The sequence below is a fragment of the Botryllus schlosseri genome, chromosome 16 (assembly GCF_051294905.1).
Source record: "Botryllus schlosseri isolate E-star chromosome 16, Bs_hap1, whole genome shotgun sequence".
In the NCBI taxonomy this organism is placed as follows: domain Eukaryota; kingdom Metazoa; phylum Chordata; class Ascidiacea; order Stolidobranchia; family Styelidae; genus Botryllus; species Botryllus schlosseri.
This window is the reverse complement of record NC_137251.1, coordinates 13,234,459-13,243,811: the sequence shown is the minus strand read 5'-3', so window position 1 is coordinate 13,243,811 and position 9,353 is coordinate 13,234,459.

Here is a 9,353-nt window from a genome sequence, read left to right as displayed (position 1 = left end):
GTAAGTGGATAGCAGACGACAGATTCATATATTGACTGAAGATTGGAGGAATCAAATTGGTTCCACCTTCACGGAAGATCATCGGGCAATAAAAAATACACACTAAATGCTGCGACAACGATTAGTGCGTCTCGTAACGTAACACACGTATATATTAGAGTGAGGCATGGACCGGAGCCGGATTGGATATCCGGTCGGATTTTCTCATTTTGGCTGGAGCCCGTTCGGAGCCGAATCAGTGCTTTTTACTAAGAATAGGACAGCCTTACCCTCTTCCACCCTCGAATCAATAGTTAAAGTGAAACGTTCATGGAAATAAACCACATGATAAATGTAAGTTGGCATAATTACTTCAGATAAGGGTTGGGCTTGACCTCTGTGTTTTTAATTTCCTGTTTGCATTGTTTCAATCAGCATTCAATACCATCCTGTGAGTAGATAATTATTATCGGAGTTTTTAGGAGCGGATCTCGGATCACGATTCGGAGTCGGACCAAAGCTTTAAAAAACAGGATCGGAATAGGACCAGAGAATTTGTCGATCAGTTCCACACTAGTATGTGTAATTGTGTATTGTATAACCTGCCTGCTATCCACATAATACGGATATTGTGAGCCGCTATTACCAAAAAGGCAAAAGAACTGCTTGTTTATATTTATGATTTATATAAGCAACCGCTGAGTTGAAATGATCAGGTGTTTTATTTGAAGCAGCAACGTTCAAGCATTACCAAACGAACAACACAGCGAAGATCTAAATATCTGCCGACAACGCGTAGCCTATATCTATATGGATAAACCAGTTGTTACGACGCCATCGATAAGATTAATTTATACTTGTGGCATAATAACGACCAACGAGGTCCACAAAACATACATTTCTACAGCCAATAGAATAGATACACCATTCCTTCTTCAGTTAATGCCTATGGAGTCAAATTCCATCATCCCTATATACCATCCCTATATACTTTATTTTATCGATATTGCAGCAATTTGTTAGTAAATTTTCTTAACGGATAGAATAATTATACTCGTGGAAGCATAAACAATTAAACATGTATTTGAGAGGTCAAGACAGTGACGTATCCAGGCTTAAGGGCTTGGACCCCTTTACAAAATCCTCAAAGTTAAGTTGCTGTAGCGCCAGCGACTAACATAACTCGCGAATTCGATGTATATACCCGGCATCGCGCGCTGCGTAATCTTGGATGGCACCACACGTTGGTTGATCAAAGAGAAGAGCATGACATGGGGACGCCTATATGACGATCTAGTTTTCAAATGCACATTGTCTTCCTGATCTACCCAGAGAAATGAATTGCCTTGAAAGTGACATTCCAATTACAAATCCAAATTACCAAAAATGCTTTGCCACCCACGTTCGTCATTGATAAGTAGCTTTCTATAGTACTGCCATTAAAATGTAGGCGTGTACTGCAGCGTTTACCGCCGAATTGAGAAGTCGATCAATATTTAGAATTTTGGAATCAGTGCTACAGTTCTATTAGATTAGTATCAATTATTATAAATTCTCAGCTATTTACATTGCATTGCGCTACCACGGGATGATTGGTAGCCTACCAGCTTTTACAGAGAAATATGGCGCCCACGATTAATCCCATGTAGGAAGTTGGAATTTGTACTACCGTGACGTCACGAATTTTCAATTGTGACGTAACAATTGATTAACATGTATGGCTCTTTTGGAGTTAAAATAGAGAATAGGGCAAACATGGCTCTTCAGACGAAAAAGGTTCCCGACCGCTGCGATATACGAAGCAAACAATAGATCGATTACGATTACAAATCACGACTACCCCATTTCAGTAAGAATAAACGAAACTAAATGCATGGTTCGTATCCTTATGTTGCGCCATGGATTGTGACTGCACTTACATTAATTGAATATCGAATCGCGACCTCTATTCGTGTGTTTTTTCTCCGTGTAATATTCGCGCACGATTTCTAGAATCTGTATAGAGGAGACTTGTGATATTTTTGATTCAGAGATGTCTTCGGGGCTTTGGAGTGATAATCTGGCGGACCTTCATGACACATACAACCGTGACCCAAACCATTGGAAGCCGAAAAATCTTTCTCACGCCATGCTGACCTGCAGATAATGATCGGTTTTAGAAGGTTTGGCTCGCAGTATCTTGCCTGAACTATGAAATCGATCAAAAGAATAAAAAATCCTTTCGCATAGTCAGGCCACTTGGATTTGTTGGTTACTTGTAGCTATATCGCACCACACGTTCAGTTATGTTTTCAAGAAGTCGTAGTTACTAATTACAGAGGGACATAAAATGATGGTATGTTACGTCTACACTCTACATGTTGTTGTTGTTGTTGTTGATCATTATTGGATTGGCGATTATAACGCAAATGGTTTTGTTCGCCATTGTCTGCATGTGACGTCACCATTAGGTAGCGTTATTAGCCAATATTAATGACAATACCGAGGCTACATTTCCGATACATGCGGAATCGCTGGTGCATTAGTTGCGCGGGCGCTCGATTACAAGCCCATTATTATATATAGTTATGGAAAGCCTCGAATATTGCTGATTTTATTTTAATTGCGGTCGCGCGTTGCGCCTAACCAAACAACACGTTCGAATTGTTGGTATAATAGAACTGAGAAAATACAGTGCCATGGAATGGCGCGGCGTGTTTACTATTGACGGGTGTCATCGATAATGAGGTAGCATCGCGATATGCCGAATGGAAGTTCGAAAGCTAGCCGGAGAATCACTTCAATACTCAATCGCACATACGCGATTCTCAAAATAACACTGGTGACGCGTCGCATAAAAACAACAGCGTAGCTTCAAGTGTCAAGGCAGAAACAACTAAACGCAGCCGGCAAGTATCTTTAAGCATTAAATCTGATTTACCAAAACATCCAAATCCTTTTCACAATTTACGAAAGTGAGATACCACGACTGATCGTGAAATATTCATCATCGTACACGATATGAATAGAGTCTTGACTGTATCGCTGACTCCAATTATTATTAAAGACTCATTATGACAATGACGATGAACTAGAATATACAATACATCACAACAAATGACGAATCACTGGATCAATTCAGGTATCGTATGCACACACACCCCAGGTTGAATTTGTTTACGTAGTGCATGTGGATATATTTCTTGCCATGATATTACGTTACGGATGACTTATCTTGATTTTCAACTTAGATCCTATATAAGTAGGCTACGCATTCTATCACACACGACTAGCATTATGAGGCATGCATTGAAGATGTATATTGGAGACGAATATATATATGAGCTCCAGAAATTGAAAGAATATCACATAGAATTATTGAAATAATGAAACATTTGAAACGAATGACTATGACGACAATCATTGTGTATTTAAATCCAATATTGATTGTGGTATATGAATATGATGCCTCAAAAACGTAACGAACGATTAACCACTCAACAAAAGCAACTGAATCTAAAAAAGAAAAAGCAATCTACAATTGAATATTCGTTCCATCATATCAAAACATCGAAATATGGGAAATGCATGTCTGGAAGAATGAAACAGCAAAAATATTATAGTTCATCCGCCTGACTTGGCGAATGGAACTGTGAGGAGCTTAATTCTTTAACGGTATGTTTGTAATACCCGGGAATATCGCTGAGATCTGTGCTATTTGCCAGTGTAGACGACGGAAACAAAATGGCGTATATTATAAGGATGATAACCAGCAACACTTCTGCCATGTGCACACCAGTATGGTACGGCGGCACACCACCCGCGAATATCCGGGGATGTTAACACAATTGGAGACCTCAATCTCGAGACCGATCAAAATCATACGAGTGAATTTATACATTTTCCCTACTTACAGTTTTATACTGGGGTTTTAAGATTGTGGAAAATGTTTTCCATTGAGAGGAAACTATGAAATGTGATCATCAATGTCAGGATTTATATATGACCTTGGGTCTCTGTGTCACATGGAATATATCGACATACATATACGTATAGTCCTGTCCTGCGAATCACCTCCGTATTTCCAATCATGTGTGATAATTTTTCACGTAATAATGGAAACGTATCCATTATTGTTTACATACAAATATATTTTAGTTTATGAAAAATATGATGTTCGCGCGAAAGATGAGTTGAAATAATTCATTTTAAAGCTATCGCTCAGCTTCACTGTTGTGTCAAATCATTCCACAATAAACCCATTCGGTAATGCATTTGTATATTTGGCTAGGGTTACCGTATTTTTGTGGATCAAATTGCGGGCACTCTTTAGCGCCCACTAGCGGCTTTTACGATGAGGTATGAACAGAACACATTGTCAGTGAATATGACGTCACACTAGCAAAACTTCGACTATCGACTAGAGCAGTGGTTCTCAACCTTTTTCACCTCGCGGACCGGTAAAATTTCCAAAAATAGTCGGCGGACCGGCGGGTCTTCGAAAACGGAAATCAACCCAAAATATGATCACGGAAGGACGTAGTTTATTTTTGTCCTTGATGTTTTTCCGGCATATACACCGACTCATGATACACATACACACGATCTGCGCATATGCGTACCATGAGTGCATGATGTGCATATGCCGCTGGACAAGGAAGTGCACACATAGCCTTTACGGCTTTCTAAGTCATGCACCACCCCTCCACGCTATCCCAGTAATGCATGAGCGCCAAGCAGGGAAGCCATGGATACCAGTGTTTCTAATCAGGTCTTTGGTCTGACCCGGCCGGGAATCGAACCCACGACCTAACGACCAAGAAGCCGGACGCTTAACCATCACGCTACTTTTTCCCAATTTGGACAATATATTCTCCTATTTCAGATTTATATACCTTCCGAAGACTAGAACAAGGTCCCTTGGGCCGTGAAAACGAGTAATGATGCTGGCCTAGGCCTACATAACCGGTACCACCATCATGACATCGCAGTCTGGGGTCTCTTATGACCCGATATGCCTAACTTTTTCAGAGAAAATCAATATCTCTCCGATTTGTTCACCGCTGATCCTCAAGATTGCATCAGAGAGTCACGATATATCAGTGAGAAGGCGTGGTACACACTCAGGGCCGTAACAGCACTTCGTCAGGCCCCCCCAAAACTTTGGTCTTGGGCCCCCCATAGGGTTATAGACCGAAATTCTGGGGGGCTTCGCCCCCCAGACCCCCTCCGGCGATGCACTGTTTACCGCTATTTATCATATTCATTGGGAGTTGGTTTAGTGATTCAGCCTTTCTCGCCTAAGCGCGCGAAGCGCGGAAAATTTCTAGAATTCATGATTGAATCGGTCAGTATGATCGGGAATTGCATATATTGTTATCAATTTTTATCTTCTTTCTGCTCACGTAATCAGATTTGCCGGTAGAGCTGAGTGAGATGTGTTTGAAAAGGTAGGACCACTCAATAATAATTAAACATCTTCAGGCGTATACCCGTTAGCAGGAACGAAACAGCACCTCGTCAGGCCCCCAAAAACGTGGGTCTTGGGCTCCCATAGGGTGATAAAACGACCCCCCATCACGTTGTTCGCATTTGTCACGAAAATCATCTGTACTGTATTGTGAGCCAGCGCGAAGCGCGAAAATTTTCGATAATTTATGATAAAATCGGTCAATCAGATCGGCGATTGCATATATATTATGCTATCAATTTATTGTCCTCTCTACTCAAGTAATTAGATTTACCGGTAGAGCTGAGTGAAGTGTCTTGAAAACGGGAAGGCCCGTAAATAATAATTAAACATCTTCGGGCGGGCGGACCCGTTGATATGACTTCGTTACATGATGTTATTTCGTGACTTCCAGTCTGCTATATCAAAAAATATAGAATCGCCCAAACATAGGCTTCTAAACTAAGAGACGCACACGATTTCAAATTGGTATTTCTTCACTGGCATAAATTTTTTCCCAGCGGGATGGTATTCGTCTTGTGAGGTTCAGATTGCCAAGACAGGAACATTTGGCGCCAGTCATTTAGGCGCCTGTGGACAATTAAACCTATGTGTATTTTATATATAGAACGAAGTCTTCGGTCAGCATAAGGGCATAGACCTTTTCGGCCAAGGTTTTCTCGCTGCCGATCATTCTGGCACACTTCTTGGAGTCGCATATAATATGGCCTAAAACTTGATGGTATGTCTTGGTGGGTCGTGGCGCTGTAATGGCCCAATAGCCAATAATAAAGCTAAATGGCTGCTTGAATTCGCGCGCAGCGCGAAAAATTTTTTAAAAAATTGCAGAAATTTTCAAAAAATACTCTATGATTTATGCTAATTCACGAAATAATTTTGGGCCCCCTTCGAGCTCGGGCCCCCCCCAATTGGGGGGTTTGGGGTGCGGCAGTTACGGTGCTGTACACACTACACAGCAGGTCGCCAACTTCATTCCTACCAAAAATTCACCAAATATCGAAAACAAATGTATATATTTGTATCGGTAATGAAATAATCGCACCCCACCACCCTCTCATAAAGCACAACACAGCACAGAAATAGTGCTTTGGCATATTCTGTCATCTACCGGCATACTAAACCTCACAATACCTTGCATTCCACGCCTAAGATGTAAAATCACTGAAATATGACGAAACTTCCAACTGATCATTTGGAAGCACAAAGCCTAATTTGATTATGAAATGGCGATAAATCTCCGAAAGTAACACGAGGTGCTTTGCTAACGACACAAGTACAGACGACCTTTCCTACATGTAGGAAATAACTTGAAACTATACGTGCACGGTGTTTTCAAATGATCATGATAATTTCAGTTACAAACATCAATAGGCTACGGTTGTAATTGAATATGGTGCCAAATTTAAAGAATCAATGTAAGTCATCAATGACGAGAACATGAGGAGAAATAATCCTCTTCTCGAGTTTATCTTTTTATCGTAGCCTGCAGTGCCGTAGCCATCCCTTCCAAATCGAGAATGTAAACTTCAAGTTAATGAGCAATTTGCTCCTGTCTCTTCGATATTATTCGTGTTATACGTGGTTCAATTGAAGTTTCTGCTAGGCGAAGTACAGCAGCGACATCCACACGATTTCTCTGTTTGGTCTTGATGAGGGATAATGATGAAAAGCTTTTTTTCGGATAGGTATGTTGTGCAAAAAGTAAAGAGTAATTTCATAGCTTCATCACTGAGCTCGGGATATTCATTTTTCAGTGATATCCAAAACTGTGACAACGGTTCGTCTTTATACTTAGACATCAGGGTGGCATCACAGGAAAGCTCAATTAGCGATTCTTTCTCAATATGTTTAAGATTACACTTATTTATGTCGGTTGTAAAAGGATTAACAATCCAGTAATTTCCAGTGGCGGCTCGTCCTATAGGGCAACTGGGGCATTGCCCCACCTAAAATTCTGTTCAATAACAATTTAACCATTTATAGACGCACAGCAATCAATATATACCGAGATCACAGTGAAACCCGCGTTCTTCTTGTGCTTTCGCTTGCAAACGCCCATACATAGCGAAGTCTCTGCGAAAATCGAATTCTCTTCTGTGTTTTCGCTTTGTGAATGCCTAGCCGGGGCTTGCCCCGGTAGCGCTCATAACAAGCTTTCACTATCTATTCTCTCAAAGCCGCGCACAATAAAGAAACGGTGATTTACTCTCTCCTATTCGTAAAATGGCCGAGCAACCGGGGCAAATATGCTTGCTAGCCCCTAAGGTGTGATGTAACAATCGTATCTATATCTGAACTCGGTTACCGTAATATGCGTTGAGTCGACCTTTGCTGGAATAGGTCGATTTTGACGGTGTTTCGCACCATGATATTTCTTGAAACTTGGTATGATATGTCGTGAAGGTAGTATTTAACACTGCTCCAAGTTTCAGGCTTGCTACTTAAAGATAATGGTAGTAATTCCGTTTCCGAAGTTCAGTGTGTGCTGATCTATCATGTACATAGTAAAGCAAACAGATTTTACTCAAAAGCCGGTATTGGTCTCCATTGATTTTGACGATGTTCTATACCGAGATCGGTCATGACATTTGGCACGATAAGTGTTAGTATCGACCGCTGTAACAAGTTTTAAGTTTGTCACTGAACTATGTGGGTGGTAATTTCGTTTCCAAAGTCGAGTAAGAGCTGACTCTTCATTTATCGCCAACAAATTTACGCAAAAGCCGTTATTGGTCTCTATTGATTTCAACGATGTTCCATACCTAGATCTGTCATGAGCTTTCGCACGGTATGTCTGGATTTTAGTATCGAACACGGTGCCAAGTCTTAAAGTTGACACTCAATGATTTAGGCAGTTATTTCGTTTTCGAGGTCGAGTATGGTAGAGATGCGCGCTGATCTGATACTTAGCCTACCTACGTCATTGCGGATCTCACGCAATAGCCGGTGTCGGTCTGTGCTCAGCACCGTAACTGCCGCACCCCAAACCCCCCAATTGGGGGGGGCCCGAGCTCGAAGGGGGCCCAAAATTATTTCGTGAATTAGCATAAATCATAGCGTATTTTTTCAAAAATTTATGCATATTCGCGCGAATTCAAGCAGCCATTTTTCTATATTATTGGATATTGGGCCATTACCGCGCCACGGCCCACCAAGACATACAGTCAAGTTTTAGGCCATATAACATGCGACTCCAAGAAGTGTGCCAGAACGATCGGTAGCGAGAAAAGCTTGGCCGAAAAGGTCTATGCCCTTATGCAGACCGAAAACTTCGTTTTATAGGCTGTGCAAAATACAGATAGGTTTAATTGTCCATAGGCTCCTGAATGACTGGCGCCGAATGTTCCTGTCTTTGCAATCTGAACCTCACGAGACAATTACCATCCCGCTGGGGAAAATTTTATGCCAGTGAAGAAATACCAATTTGAAATCGTGTGCGTCTCTTAGTTTAGAAGCCTACGTTTGGGCGATTCTATATTTTTTGATATAGCAGACTGGAAGTCACGAAATAACACCATAACCAAGTCATATCAACGGGTCCGCCCGCCCGAAGATGTTTAATCAATATTTACGGGCCCTCCCGTTTTCAAGACACTTCACTCAGCTCAACCGGTAAATCTAATTAAGTGAGTAGAGAGGACAATAAATTGATAGCATAATATATATGCAATCACCGATGTGATTGACCGATTTTATCATAAAGTATCGAAAATTTTCGCGCCTCGCTTTCGCTCGGCTCACAATACAGTACAGATAATTTCGTGACAAACGCGAACAACGTGATGGGTGCCTGACGAGGTGCTGTTTAATTATTATTGAGTGGTCTTACCTTTTCAAACACACCTCACTCAGCTCTACCGGCAAATCTGATTACGTCAGCAGAGAGAAGATAAAAATTGATAACAAATACGCAATTCCCGATCAT